This window comes from Typopeltis vanoorti, chromosome 14 (assembly GCF_054136105.1).
Source record: "Typopeltis vanoorti isolate ZY-2024b chromosome 14, IOZ_Tvanoo_1.0, whole genome shotgun sequence".
Taxonomy (NCBI): Eukaryota; Metazoa; Arthropoda; class Arachnida; order Uropygi; family Thelyphonidae; genus Typopeltis; species Typopeltis vanoorti.
The window spans coordinates 80,572,205-80,588,202 of record NC_143562.1 but is presented as its reverse complement, the minus strand read 5'-3'; the positions used below and the strand labels follow the sequence as shown (position 1 = coordinate 80,588,202).

At 35.3% G+C, this 15,998-nt stretch overlaps 1 protein-coding gene across 3 annotated transcripts in view; it reads right to left on the bottom strand.

Annotated features, from left to right (window-relative positions):
• The window catches only part of LOC150099706 (uncharacterized), a 143,782-nt gene that overhangs the window by 88,337 nt on the left and 39,447 nt on the right, over positions 1 to 15,998 (bottom strand). The gene's annotated exons all lie outside the window — the stretch shown is intronic.

Below are 15,998 nucleotides of genomic sequence, written 5' to 3'. Positions count from 1 at the left end.
GAACAGCACTATGGAGAGCTTAAAACTAGGGAGGTGTACAAAACGATTAGAAACCATTAATAGAAGGTGGAAACCAAAACAGATCACAATTAAAGATGAAAAAGGCAAAGTATTAATGAATAAAGATAAAATTGTACAGAGGTAGACAAGATACTGTAGTGAGATATAGTTGGGAAACTGATTGAAGCAGATATCACCATCAAAGAATGAGTATGACATGGACATTTTAAGAGGAGACGGAGAAAAAAAAAGCAATAGGACAGATAAAACACAAGAGTCATGGTAATGATAACATCACTGGAGAAATGATTAAATATGGTGGTGAAAGTATGATTACAGAAATGCACCAACTATGTAATATGGTATGGAAAGAGGGGAAAATGCCAGAGGAGTGGGTGAAATCAATATTAGTGACATTATACAAGAAAGGAAATGTAAAAATTATAGAACAATTGCCTTGACAAGTCATCTTGGTAAGGTGATGATGATGATATTGACAGAAAGATTGAGAACACAACTGGAAGCATACCTTGCAGATGAGCAAGCAGGATTTAGGAAAGACAGAACTACAATTCAAAAGATTTAAAGATTTTAACAATGAGGTTAATATCAGAGAAAGCTAGGAGAAAAAACAAAAACATATATACCTGCTTTGTTGATTTTCAGAAAGCATTTGACAGTATCAACCAGAAAGTGACATTAGCAGTGCTAGAATCCTAAGGAATTGACAAAAAATTAATAGCTATATTAAAAGATGTTTATAAGAATGCAATGGCTGCATTAGAGTAGGTGAGGATTTGGGAAAATGGTTTAGAACAAGCAGAGATACTAGACAGGGGGACCCAATATCACCAAGCATTTTCATCGCACATTTAGAAAGCGCAATGGACAAAATGAAGGAAGATGCAAAAGGAATGTACACAGGATGAGAATTAACAATCGGAGATTTGCAGATGGTATTGTTATTACTGAAGAAGACGAAAGAGAACTACAAAACACACTGGAACTGTTAAATAAGGAAGGGAAGAGATTTGGACTTGTTATGAATGTGGAAAAAACAAAGACAGTGGTATTTGGTGAAAAGAACATGAAACAAAAGATACAAGTGGATAGGACTGATACAGAAAATGTAGAACAATTCACATATTTGGGGAATAAAATGTCATATGACTTGAATTGTAAAAAAAGAAATAAAATGTCATATGACTTGAATTGTAAAAAAAGAAATAAATATCAGGGATTGTAAAGGACACCAACAGGCAGTGTGCCCATGGTTTGTGATGATGATGATAAGACACTGGTTATGGAAAATCTCGAGGTTTCATATGAATTTCATATGAATCAGTTAATGCTAAGTTAGCTACTTAAAGTTCCTCGAAACAATTACATTACTGTGTAAGGGGGAAAAAAAGTGGACTGCTGTATGTAGTCTAGTTAGAAGTTTACAAAAATAAAAATAGCCATTCCATTATACAGCTGACAATATATTCATAAACATACCATATGTCTATGACTTATGTACTGGCCATTTGGCTGAATGGATTAAAGTAAATTTCAGTTTCGGTTGAATGCAACAAAAATAATTCCTGCAAACATGAGAAGATTCCTGCAAAGAAAAGCATCCCATATTGAAATAATCTTATGGCATTTCTACTATCTCACAACTTCTTGGTGGACAGATGAATTACTAGAAAAAGTTAAGTTCAAGAAACCACACGATTTAAAAAAGTTCATTCATTTTTAATTGTCCACCTTAATCGATATACTGCTGTGCTGCAGGTTTTGAATTTTTTTTTTTTTTTTTCATAGTTTACTGTCTGACCACAGATCCGAGACCCTAGTCTGGCAACATGCCAAGAAGAGTCAATTCATGTTGAAGGGGAGAAAGGAATAAGGCGGTGTACAAATTCATTACTAACACGCGAAATCATGTGCTTTATACGTAAAAGTTTCCAAATGTTGTACAAGCAAAATAGTTACCACTTTAAAAACTATAATTTTCATAAAAGAAAAGCGAATTTTCCGACATATAATAATAAACACTCATCCCATGAAACACATTGATTATCCTATTATTAGAATGGATTCGCCTTCTTCTGACATGCACAGAAGTGTTGAAGGGTCTCGCATCTGTGGTTGCACAGTAACTATAAACAAATAAATTAGGAGAAAGTTCAGAAATAGTGTATTGCACTGGGTGGCTAGTTAGTAAAATAAATGTTTCAAACAAATATAAATCACAAAGAGCCTAAGCAGAAACCTTCCACTGATTTTTCATTATCTTAGAAACCAGGTTAACTGAGCAGCCTCTTTTCATTGCTCTTTCTAAAATAATAAAAATATTATCAAACCTCTATGAAATAAGACTCATTACTGGAAGTCCTCAGTGTGATAAACAAAGCTCATCAAACTATGCCTTAAACTCATTCACTGTTTCTACACTCTCAGACAATGCAGTCCACCCGTCAGCTCTCAATGTAAAAAAAAAAACCTGCCCATCGATCCCTATTCACATCCTGCTTATAAAATTCAGAGATGGCTTCTTTTTCTTCTACCCATTTTTCAATCCATTCTAAAGAGAAATCTTTTCCACATTAATCTGTAACAACTCATGACCAACTTAGGTCTCAATCATATCATCTCTCCCTCTCTTATTCACCAACTCTGCAAATAGCATTCCATCAGAAACCTGACACCGCTTTATTTACTCTTCTACGAAACATTTCTAGTATATATACAGGGTGTTCGGGATAAATTTGACATATTTATAATTAATTATATTTTTCCGTAAGTTACATGTATTAACACACACTTCTCTTCATTTAAAAGTTTGGACCCTTCTTCATTCATATACAAGATGTCAGAAAGGATGGATAGCTGGAACCCACCTGAATCATGGAAGAGAATAACTTGTATCATGATGATTCGTGCCCGCCATCAAAATAAGGATATTACGACTGCTGCCCAATGCTCCCTGAATACAGTAAAAACAATCAGGCATGAACTAGAGACTTGCAATGGTGACTACGAGGATGTAGCAAGAAGAAAGATCCCTAGCAGACGATCTGATTGCGTTCGTACAGCAGAATTCCTCGCAAATCTGCAGGAACAGGTGTTGAAGAACCCTGGCATTGGAATTCGGGCTTTGTTCGTGGAGTTGCTAACTGTAGTCAAGCCCTGGATAACAAGGGTAGCCAATGGTAGGCCGTATGTATGGCAGCAGGATTCGGCCCCTTGCCACACCTCTGGGAAAAGTCAAAAATGGTTGTCTGAAAATTTCTACGACTTCACCAGTCCAAATGTTTGGCCACCAAACTCCCCAGACCTTAACCCCATGGATTATTTTGTATGGGGCGCAGTTGAAAAAGACACCAATCGCACTTCCAGTAATACAAAAGCCCAGTTAATGGATAAAATTAAAACAGTTTTTGCGGCCCTTCCCAGGGAGACTGTAGCATCAGCTTGTTCGAGGTTCCGAAGCAGAATTGAAGCTGTGATCGATGCTAATGGTGGTTATTTTGAGTAAATCTTGTTGATAGTATTGTAATTAACTCTGCCTGTAATGTTTTTTTGTCAATTCATTAAATTTAATAGATACAAAGAAGATTTTCTTTTTCCTTACGAAACTGTCAAATTTATCCCGAACACCCTGTATATATATATATATATATATATATATCAACATTATCTTGAAAACCAGATGATCGAATCTGCACACAGTAATCTACATGCAGCCTGATCAAAGTCTTACACAACAGAACCATAACCTTTTTACTTTCTATATATCAATGCCCTTCCCATCACTAGCCTAATCGACAAGAGTGATTGATGAGGGAAAGGCATATACTGCATTTTTTTTTGGATTTTGCAAAAGCATTTGACAGGGTGCCACATGATAAGCTGATATTTAACTTGCAACACTTGGGTTTAGATGTCGGGTTAGTCAACTGGATTCAGGATTGGCTTTCTGTAAGGTATCAAAAAGTTGTGTATGGTGGGGCAATATCAAGGAGAAAAAAGTTACAAGTAAAGGGTCCCACAGGGCTCAGTATTGGGACCTGTATTGTTTAATCTTTATATCAATGGCATTGTCAGTGGATTGCAGGGGGATATTCAGTTGTTTGTAGATGATGCGAAGCTGGGAAGGGTTATTAGTAATAGTGCAGATGTGGCAGTACTGCAAGAGAATTTGAATAAACTAGACAGATGGGCAAATGAATGGGGGTCGGTTTAATGCAGCAAAATTTAAAGTCTTGAAGTTTGGGATATATTGATGGGAGACTGCATACTCGATTGGAGGAGCTGTACTGGAGGAAGTAGGGGAGACAAGATATCCGGGGGATGATGATTGATAGAAACCTGAAATTCAGGGAACATATTGCGAAGGTGGTAAAGGTGACCCTGAGGATTGCTGCAATACTGAGAAGGATGCTGACCTGCACTGATAAAAGAGTTATTGTTCCATTGCATAAAACCCTGATCAGACCCACACTTAGATTATTTTTCTTAAATTTGGTCCCCGGGATTTGAAGGGGATAAATTAACTGAAAAGGATACAGAGGCAGATAACAAAGATGGTTTCAGGACTACGATGTTAGTTATGAGGATCGACTGAGAGAATGCGGACTGCAAAGTTTGGTAGATAGAAGAAGGAGAGGGGATATGATTGAGACTTTTAAACTGTTAGGAGGTAGTCATGGGGTTGACACTGGGGAGTTCTTTCGCTTGGTGGAACAAAGGTAAGGAGCGATGACAGCGGGCCATCCCTGGAAGTTAAGAAAGAAAGCTGTGAACAAGAGAGTGAGGAATGGTTTCTTTGCACGGAGGGTGGTTGAACCGTGGAATGCATTGCCTGATAGAGTGATGAGAGCAAGAATGGCCAATGAGTTCAAGGAGTGGTATGATAGACTGTGTTTCCTAGGAAGGATCTCCCATGATGAGTCTTTTGACTCCATGGAGGCCTGAATAATAATAATCTCTCATGGTTCTCACAATGTGGTCTCCTAAATTTCAGACTACTGTTCACCATCATCCACAATTTCTTATTTCCTCCACCATCATCAAAATGTATCCACTGTTTGCATTGCAACTTTGTTTTCCAGATATCAAAATCTTACACTGAACTGGTAGTCTCTCATTCAAATAGTCTACTAAAGTCACATCTTTATAAAGCCACATTTATCCTACTCTTCACAGTTCTCCCCAACTTTGCATCATTTACAAACCACTGCAACCTCTCTCAGTATCATTAACATATAAGTTAAATAGTAATGGCTCTAAACAGACCCGTTACTATTTAACTTATATGTTAATAAGCACTTCACTAATGTCTTCCCTCTTCCAAGATACCAGCTATGCATAAGCAACTTACCGATTCCTGTCATTAAGTCAATAAGCTCATATCCAATTCACTAATCTGTTATCTGACTATTCATCACAGTTTATTTACCATGTCACTTGTGTGGCAATCTATTGAATCTACCTTTGCAAATTCTATCTATGCTACTCTGTATTCAGCCGCTGTCCAATACATGTCAGCCTGTAGAAATAAGTAGTCTTCCTCTAACAAAATCATGCTGACTATCACAGAGAATCCTATTAGAATCAACTCAATATTGGACCCTAACCATCTCTAACATCTTGAGAACTCCAGATACACATAGATGGCCTATAATTTAAAGGCTTGGCCTTATTACCACTTTCTGAAATGGAACAATTTTACCTGCTTTTCACTTCTTTGAAACCTGACCCATTTCAAGGCTCTTGTTAAATAAGTAGGTCAAGACTGATGTTAAGTGACCAGAACATTCTCTTAAAACATGTTGTGATATGCCATTGAGTCCTACTGCCTCCTTGTTAACACTGAGTTTGCTTAATTCCTCACATACTTCCTATTCATCGATCACCAGTCCCATATTTGATATTTCCCTCACTTGAAGTTCCTCCATATCATGAAATTGAAATAACATGATAAACTGTTCAGTGAATATATAAAGTATATCCTCTGCAGCAGTTAGTCTCTGTCATTATTATCATCACCCAACATCATCTTCACATGATTGTTCTTTCTTTTACTGGCCACATACTGAAAAAAAAGTATCTGGAATTTTTCTTGAGCTGATTAGCTAATCTATTCATTTATTTTATAGGAATCTTGCCCACAAAAGGTTGCAAATCTGTAAAATTGAATTTGTGGGTGGACTAAGATCAGATCAGAAACTCTGCTTTAGAGCCTGAACATGGAACTTTTCTAGCTACAGCAATCCCTCGATTAGTGCATTTTTGATTAGTGCGTCATTGTTTTTCGATACCCAAATTCGATTAGTGTGCGTGCCTATATACATCTTAAAAATAAATGTTACAGATTTTAAAAATTTTCGATCTATACATTTTTTATGGCTAACTATTTTAAAAAATCACTCACCAGGATGAAATAGATTAGTTACCAATTTGAAATATTTTATAAAATTATTTTTTAATGGCCTACTACACTATTTCCATGTACACTATGTTCCAAATTTACCACCAACATTTATGTCGTCTGCTTTACATAGCATTTTGCTGATCATATCTCGTGCGATTGTTTTCCTTACTTTTTTATTTTAAATTATTTTCCTAACCTTTAATCATGAGTAAAAGAATTAGTGAGCAAAAAATAAAAGTATGAAAATGATTCAAAAAGTAATCTGATTGGAAGAAAAACTTGAAATAATAAAGAAAAATGAACAAGGTGAGTCCAGAGCAAAGATAGGACAAGAACACAAAAATGGGTGAATCAACTGCTGAATACAAAGAGAAAAGTAAGGCTGCTTCAAGTTCAACATACATGCACTCAAAATCAAAGTATTATAATGATTGAATTAGAGAGACGTCTTTTTACATGGATCGAAGATTGTAACCAAAAATGGATCCCACTAAACACTAGCCTTATTAAATCAAAAGCATTCTCTTTGTAAATGAAAGAAAGGGTTATCAATGATGGAAAAGAAGAATTCCACGTTAGTGCTGGGTGATTTGAGCATTTCAAAAAGAGAAATAGCCTACATAATGTTCTAATCACAGGCAAAGCTGCAATTGCAGATAAGGAGATATCCAGAGATTTTGAAGAAAATTATGTAAGGGGACTATTGTGATCAACAAATATTTAATGTTGATGAAACCGGCCTTTTTCTGGAACCAAATGCCTTCCAAGACTTTTCTAACCAAATCGGAGAAATCTCAGCCAGGTTATAAAGTCGCAAAGTTGAATGAAATTACTGCTAGCAATATGCGAGCCGTTAGGAAGCACATTCTTCCACATTGTGCAAATGATTTTAGAGGCTTTTCAAACGAATCTAAGTTAATTAAATCTCATTCTGAGAAGTTGAGTGATTCCCACCTGCTAAATTTAGATGCACAGCGGGAAGATCCTGAAGAATATGAAGAAAATTTAATCACTGACAAGCCCAAAGAGGTTTCACAGAAACAATTTGAAAATAGTTTTCATACAATCGAAGTTTTTAAGCAGCAATGCTTAGAGACTGACCCTGGTGAGGAGAGAACCAGTAAATTTGCAGAAGAGGCAATAGAGTCATACTGTCAGTTGTATGAAAAAAAGAAACAGAATGCCCACCAAACTAAGTTAGCTCAATTCTTTGTTAAGAAGCAGAATAATAAATTTATATTCTGAATATGTTTTATTGTCTTTCAGCTTCATGGTTTTCCTTTAACTAGGCCCTGAGACATACCCTAATTCTTTTATAAAAACAAATAAAGGGTCAAAAAAGAAATTTGAGGAACGAATTATACTTTTTCCCATAGGTTATTATATTCGATTAGTGCATTTTCAATTAATGCGCCTGTTTTAAAGAACACATTAATTGAGGGATTGGTATACTTCATACCTTCAATAAGCAGGTCAGATTCCTGCTCAGAGTGCACTTTTGCTTTCCTCACCAGGTAAGTCACTTTTTCAGCTTGCTTTTTATACTCCACATCAATCTTCCCTCTAAGCTGTGTTGGTGTGCAAGTGCACAATAACTGAAATGCTCCTCTTCAGCACACAGTCGTTTATTTTCTACATGAAGATATGTAGATTATTGTGTGTGTTATAAAAAACTTAGTGCCATGCCATACAGTCATCATGTTGTGTAAATATTTTACATTCAGCAGAGTAGATCTGCACAGCTGTAAAAAAAAAAAAAAAAAAAAAAAAATCAGAGGGAGCATTGCTCCACACACACAGCTAATTATTATCTCTTATTTCATTCTTAATTTCTCCATTCATTCAGTTTACACCCCTTATTTAATTCTTGTTCTTCAGAACACATTCAGACATTGCTGTTGTTAATTAGTTATTGATGCCAGTTTCTAAGCAGCACTGATCTCCTTACTTAATTTCTTTGTCCCTACTACTGCTCCTCCAAGTTGTCTCTTGAGCTTTCCATAATCACCTGCCTTGTTGCACATTTATCCTTACCTCACAGAAATTCTCATATGGCTGGGCATCACCTAGGTAATCATTTGTCCCTACTACTGCTCCTCCAAGTTGTCTCTTGAGCTTTCCATAATCACCTGCCTTGTTGCCCATTTATCCTTACCTCACAGAAATTCTCATATGGCTGGGCATCATTTCATTGTAACTTTTGCAGTTTGACACCTCAATCCCAATAATGTCCTCCAATGAAATAAATCAAGATTCTCAATCTCCATGTGCCCTCTGTTATATACCACTGATGGTAATTATTGCTCAAAAACTCAAATTCATTTTCCTTGCTTCTAGATTTTCATTCTAATATGTATTACCATAATTAAAATTACCTGTGAGAACTACTCTTCTCCTGCTTGCTAGGTCAATTTGCTAATGTATATGTATTTCCTTGTCATCATCCTTTAAATTCTCAGGCCCATAGCAACATCTATCTTAATATCTTATTCTGTCCACTTCACACTAAAAAAACTACTATCACTATTCTTTAATTTTTTTTTTCTTATTTCTGCCTTGTGTAGACACAATTCCTATATCACAGATAGGAAGAAAAGAGGTGATATGATAGAGCATTTAAGTTGATGAGAGGATTTTATCAGATTAATCCAGATAGGATTATAAAAAGAGTAGAAGGCGAGAGGTGAAAAACCGGAGGCCAATCCTTGAAGTTACGTAAAAGTGTGGTGAACAAAGGTGTAAAGAGTAGATAATTTACATGGAGAATTGTCAGTGAACGAATGCATTACCAGAATGTGTTGTTAGTGCAAGGAATGTTAAGGATTTTAAGATTCAGTATGATAAATATGTTGTCAGTTAAATGAACCTCCCACAGTGAGTCTGCCGACTCCATGGAGGGTGCAATAATAATAATTTACGTACTACTGTAACTTTTGACCTTTGTATTGCTGTAATCTTTGCTGTAATTTATTTATATGTTGATACTCTATTGCTTAACTTAATTTTTGTGCATAAATTAGCAAATAATACGTATCTTATTTATGTCTATTCATTATCTTATTATCTTTTATTATTTTTATTATATTTATTATCTTATTTATGACTATTTTTGTATTGCTATAACCTTTGCTTTGGTGCAGTATGACTTTTGCTGTTCTTGTGCTAATAAACCAACAGCCACTCATCCAGCAGCAGTAGCCTGAGCAAAAGTATTTCTTAAATAATATGCTTTGAAGACAGCAATAATATTCTAGTTCATGGCTTGTAGGAATGACATGTTATTCATTGATTGTTGTTACAAGGTTGGTACAATTGGTCATAAGTTGAGGACTGATTTTTTTTTTTTTTTTTTGTGTGTGTGTGTGTGTTACAGCTACTGAATTTGTACAATAATATAAGAAATGATATATAATGATACACTGTAGTACCATTGAATTAGGGATAGGAAATACTATGCAATTTCTGTATCACAATTCCCACATTTGTACTCATGCATGGCCGGAACTGTGGTTATAATTAGCTGTCAGCATTGTCTTCCTCAAGCATTCAATCATGAGAATTTGACAGAGGGTAGATCATAGGATGGGTCACTTGATCTCTGAAATTGTCAACGAACTTAGATTTTCTCATATGACAATTTCAAGAGTGGAAATATGAAAATTCTTGCAGAAAAACAAGCACCCAGCAAACAGCAAAGGGCAACCAGCCTTAAATGATCATGGGCTTCGGCATCTGACTTGCATCATATGGACCAATACAAGCCAGACATTATCTCAAATCATCTCCCATCTGAATGAGGATTCCCATCCGAAAGTCAGTGCAAGGACCATGCAATGTTCACTTCACTGTCTTGGCATTCCATTCACTGACAATTCTCCATATAAATTACCTACTCTTTACACCTTTCTTCACCACACTTTTACATAACTTCAAGGAATGGCCTCTGGTTTTTCATCTCTCACCTTCTACTCTTATAATCCTATCTGGATATAGGTTCCACCAACCTATGAGAGTCCCACTTCTAACGACACGACACCAGGCTGAATGCCTTGCACGGGCTAAAGAACATCGAAATTGAACTATTGAAAATTGGCAATGTGTAGCCTGGAGTGATGAATTGTGATTTAAACTTCAAAGTGCTGATGGGAGATTAAGGATATGACACCCCCCCCCATGAAGCCATGGATCCTGCATGTCAGGTCAGAAATGTATAAACTGGTGGCTCAGTGATAGCCTGCAGTGTCTTCAGTTGGATGTTTTTTGGGATCTTTGGTACGTGTACCAATGACTTTCAATGCATCTCAGTGTGTGGAACTCATTGCTGGCCATTTACACCCATTTATGTCCATCATGCATCCCAATGGAGATGGCATCTGCCAGCAAGACAACTGTTCATCTCACAGGTCCAGGCAGGCTACTGCTTGGTTCCACGAGCATTCTGTTAATTTTTGAAATAATGAAGTGGCCACCTAGAAGCCCTGATTTAAATCCCATTGAAAATATTTGGAAGCTGAGCAGAGTGTTCGGACCCGTGTCCTATCAGCGCCAAACTTGAGCAAATTGTGGACAGCTCTGGAGGATGCATGGGTCTGTGAAACATTTTCACAAGCTTGTGGTGTCTTTGCCTCATCATGTGGCAGCCGTTATCAGGACCAGAGGGGGTCCAACACGTTACTAGGTAGCTATCCCTAATTCAATGGCACTTTAGTGTATAAGAAAATTATAAAAAAAAATTCTTATAATGATATAAAAAATGATTTAAGAGCAAATATCCAGATATTTGCTGATGACACAAAACTGGGAAGAGAAAACATGAAGATGATACAGAGATACTGCAAAATGACAGACTGGTGGTATGGGCAGAGGATAATGGCTGCCACTTTAATGCAGCAAAAATGTGTAAGGTAATACAACTCTTGCAAGAAGAGATCACGAACTGCTTACCACATTGATGGAAATGGGACTGCAGGAAATTGATAATGATTGTGCACAGGGAGTTGAATTAGAAGACATACTTCAAATGCAGCCAAAACAGCTCAACAGGTTACGTGGATGTTGAAAATGTTTTTAAAAAAAAGTCTTATAAAAACTTGGATGGTTTTATCAGACTTTTAATATGGCCACATCTGAACTGCTGTGCACAGAATTGGTTGCCTAGCTTCCTTGAGGATAAGGAGATGGTAGAGAGGATTCAGAGACAAGTGACAAGGTTGGTGACAAATGTATAGAATATTCCCTATGAAGACAGACTGAAAGTCTGTGGGTTACAAAGGTTAGTACAGATGAAAAGGAGAGGGGTTGGGTGATTGGTAGAAATGTATAAGTTATTAGCAGGCTTTATAGGGTTGATACAGATGACTTTTTCAACATATGGCAAGAACTGAGAGAACAAAGGGTCAACTATGGAAATTATGTAAGAGTAGTTAACAAGATTGTGAGAACTAGATTTTTTGCTTGGAATGAGATGAATGGGTGGAACAGATTGCCAGAAGTGGTTCTGAGTGCTCTGTCAGTGAATAAGTTCAAGGAAAAATATGAAAGCATTTTGTGAATAATGGTAAGCATAGGCCTCCTGTGATGAGTCTGATTCCATAAGATGCCTGAGAAAATAATAATAATTTTGGTCTTCTAAGGTACTACTAACTGCACCAATCTAGCTAGATCATGATCTTTCTATGGATCTTTTTCCTGCCATCAAAAACACTTGTTCTGATAATCTTTTTTTTTTCCATTCTGTTTAAGTGACCATATTACTACTGATTATCTCTGCTTGAACTTTCTTGAATACTAATGATGCAAAATTCCTTTCTAATATCTTAATTTTTAAGATAATTCTTCCCTTGGGCCATCTGTTCACTTCCTGATTTTTTTTTTTTTTTTTGTGCTATCATGTTTTTAGCACACTATCTGTGGCTCCAGTTTTAATGGAGTGCTTTATTTCTAAATCAACTCAAATTCACAAGTAGCCATATGTGTGCCATTATTCATCTATGTTGAAAGTTTTTTCCCATTTGGTTAGACTATAATAAATTTAGTTTAATTCTTTATCCATGTGTAAGCAAACAAAGTTTGCGCCTGAAGTATCTTCAGGACTGAGGCAACTCGTGGTAAAGGTGAACAAAGCTATCATCACTCCCTGTTTTAGTATCTTCCATAATGCAAAGTGCATCTCCTTGCAGACATGTATAATACTATGCATTAAGGGAAGGGCCACTACCCAGACCAGTTTCGACCTTCCTTGAGGTCTCGTCAGTGGGAGCCAGACCCAGAGTTGGTGATACCAAGGTGGAAACAATGGAAAAGTCATATTTACCTATCCGAGTTGCCAAAAGGTGTGTCACCTTATTATTAAATTACTCTGGATTTACCTTCTGAGCCAACAACCTTTTTTCCCCCCATTCCAGTAACCTCTTTCTTTCACATACATAACTAGTGTCACCCCATTTGAGGCCATGCCATCACTCCTCTGACTACTATTCACCACATTCTCTATGATTCCATCTCTTTGTTCTAGCCTTGTATCCCTCACTGTTTTACTCATCCACTTCTCTCTCTTTGGGGGAAACCACAACATTCCCTCAAATTCTTAAAAGATGAAACATTACACTATTCTACAATAATATCAAAAAAAAAAGGGGTGGGGGACTGTTTTCCCATATATATAGCAGTACATGTCAGAGTATACTGATATATCTATAATGCACTATAAAATCTAACAGTTATTTGTTTAAGTTCAACCTTTAAAAAGTATTATCATCAATTTTCTGATATGTACCCTCAACGGGTATACAGGATACTATGTACCACATGATTAAGTACCACAGTACCACATGATTAAGTTACATTATTACAAATCTCATGTCAATTCTTCCAAATTATCTAATCAGCTCATTTGGCAGCACTCCAATATTGTCAGATCTTATATTTCTGTTTTCTAGAGCCCTTTTGACCACATCGATCCACCTAGATCTTCGTCTTCCTGTGGGTCTTTTAATTACCATCTTGATATCACTCATTTGTTTTGCTATCATTCCTCTACCATTCTGTTTAAATGACCATCCCATTAAATTAGCACTCCTTTTTAAATGCTAATGATGTCAAATTCCTTCCTGATATCTTCATTTTTAATAGGATTATGCCACTGATACCATATGTTCACTCCTAATTTTTTTCAGAATTCTCTTATCTGTGATCTGGAGTCTCTGATCAACCAGGACTCCAGAAATTCACTCACTAGAGGCGAGTTAACTGAGACAAGTGGCAAGTAAATATTCAGCCTTGTTCTTCTTAAATACATTCAAAATATATTATTTTCTTTGAATAATTTACAATTTTTGTTTTATTTCAAAAACAAATTATTATTCACTGTCAAGGTTATTTGATCACGGTTGGCTGCCAACGAATTTATTAGAGAAGTTTTATTTCCAGAGAGCTGGAAATTTAATTGCCTTTTAAAGAATCACAAAAAATACTTGCAATTTTAGTTGCCAGTTTTCTCTAAAAGTCATAATGTAAACCAAAGTCAAACCTCAATCCTTGCCATATCTTCTTCCCAAAGAGTTGTCCTGTCATCATTGTTGTAACATAAGAATTGATAACCTTTAAATGTTTTTCTTTCTATATGAAAAATTTCATAAATATCCACTAAGGAATTCCAAAAATTCCACCATTTCTCTCTCTGCAGTATTATAGTGCTCTTTTTAATCCCCACATTCTCAACTAAGAGTCACACATTAAGTTTCCATTTCAGTTATGAAGTGAGAAAAATTAATTGATTGACATTATATGTTATAGTTCTGGCACACTTTACTTGAAATCAGTAAATCTCACACACAGTGCAAAAAAAAGAAAAGAAAAGTTTTTTATATCATAAATATATTTAAATTAAAATACAGTTATTGGTCTTAGTTTACTCCTTCTCATTCATGTGAAAATTAATGAGATCACATGAGCCTATTCTCTATCTCTGTATAAATTGAGAACATCCATCTAAATTTCTGGGCAATCAATAGATTTTGAAAAATCTGACTGAAGATCAGACTCTTCTTTATTACTATTGTCATATATATGGAAGGAGCTTCACGGACTAAACGGAGACCCAGTTATTATTTCCAATAAATAAATTTTATAATCAAATCAATGCATTGATTGAGTTTAATATTGACCTAAAGAATATATTACTCTATTTTGTCATCATAGCATTAATTTTTTAAAACATTGCCTGTAATATTTAAGTAACAATATTTATATAAAACAGACTGATACCTTGGGTGAGTAAAATTTTTATGTAGCTATTAATTAGATTTAAGTTGTATTTCTGAAGCCCTGTAATCACGTTTTGTTTCCAACCCAACTATTAGGTTCGTGAGTTAAAATTGATTTGTAAACTGTCTTGTATACTGCTAGTTTAGTGTTTTGGCAAATTTCTCTCTTATCCCTCTTAAATTTATTCAACTGCTTCTCCGTTATACTAGGTTTCTTATTCTGTTGTCTCTTTCCAAGTTTTAATTTGTCATTTTCACTAAAAATTGTGCCTAAATAGCTAAAGTTTTTTTTTTTTTTGGTATATTGATTTTCCATTGAAATGCAGTTGAAGTATTCACTGCAGTTTCATTGTAGATGAAAATGCAGTTAAATTTTTCACTGTTCTTGCCTATTTTCATAGTTTCTTTTTATTGCTAATTTTTATGCTAAATTTCTTACAACTGTTACAAAAAAATTCAATTTAGTTAAAAAAATCATGGACACTTACACTAATTTTTTTAGGAATACATTATCTGTATAACGTAAAGAGATAATATTAATATCTTTGATATTGATATCGGAGTCTAATGCTAATTTTACTAATTTTTAGGAATACATTATCTGCATAAAGTAAAGAGATAATTTTAATATCTTTGATACTGATATCAGAGTCTAATGCTAATTTATTTCATAATGTTATGGCAAATTTCTCTCTTACCCCCTCTTAAATTTATTCAACTGCTTCTCCATTATACTAGGTTTCTTATTCTGTTGTCTCTTTCCAAGTTTTAATTTGTGTCATTTTTACTAAAAATTGTGCCTAAATACCTAAAGTTTTTTTTTTTTTGGTCTATTGATTTTCCATTGAAATGCAGATCCACTTAGATGTAAAGTAAGAGTGGAAATAGAGTGCACACTTATGCGCATGATTTTAATCCAATCACTTTCCAGTACTTCCTTCAATTCTAATTGCTGATGACTTAAATATAGGCCATGTTGCACTGTATAATGTTCCATTTACACTAATGGTACAATTGTAATTGTACCAATCTGAACATTTTTTCTTTTAAAAATATTGTAAATAAATACTGAGGAGGATGTTCTAACTGAGATAGAGAGAATAAACATGGTGGTGGAGTGTTACTCGTGATAAGAGATGAATTGTGTTCGCTCAGGTGGAGAAATCTCGGTGGAAATAACGCTAATGGCTTTGAGAGTAGATGGTGAGAGCATGTGGTGTGTATATGGTCCGATGATTAATAAATCCTCGACACCGCATGGTAAAAGAGGATAAAAGGAAGATGATGATATGATATATAATTTATGAATA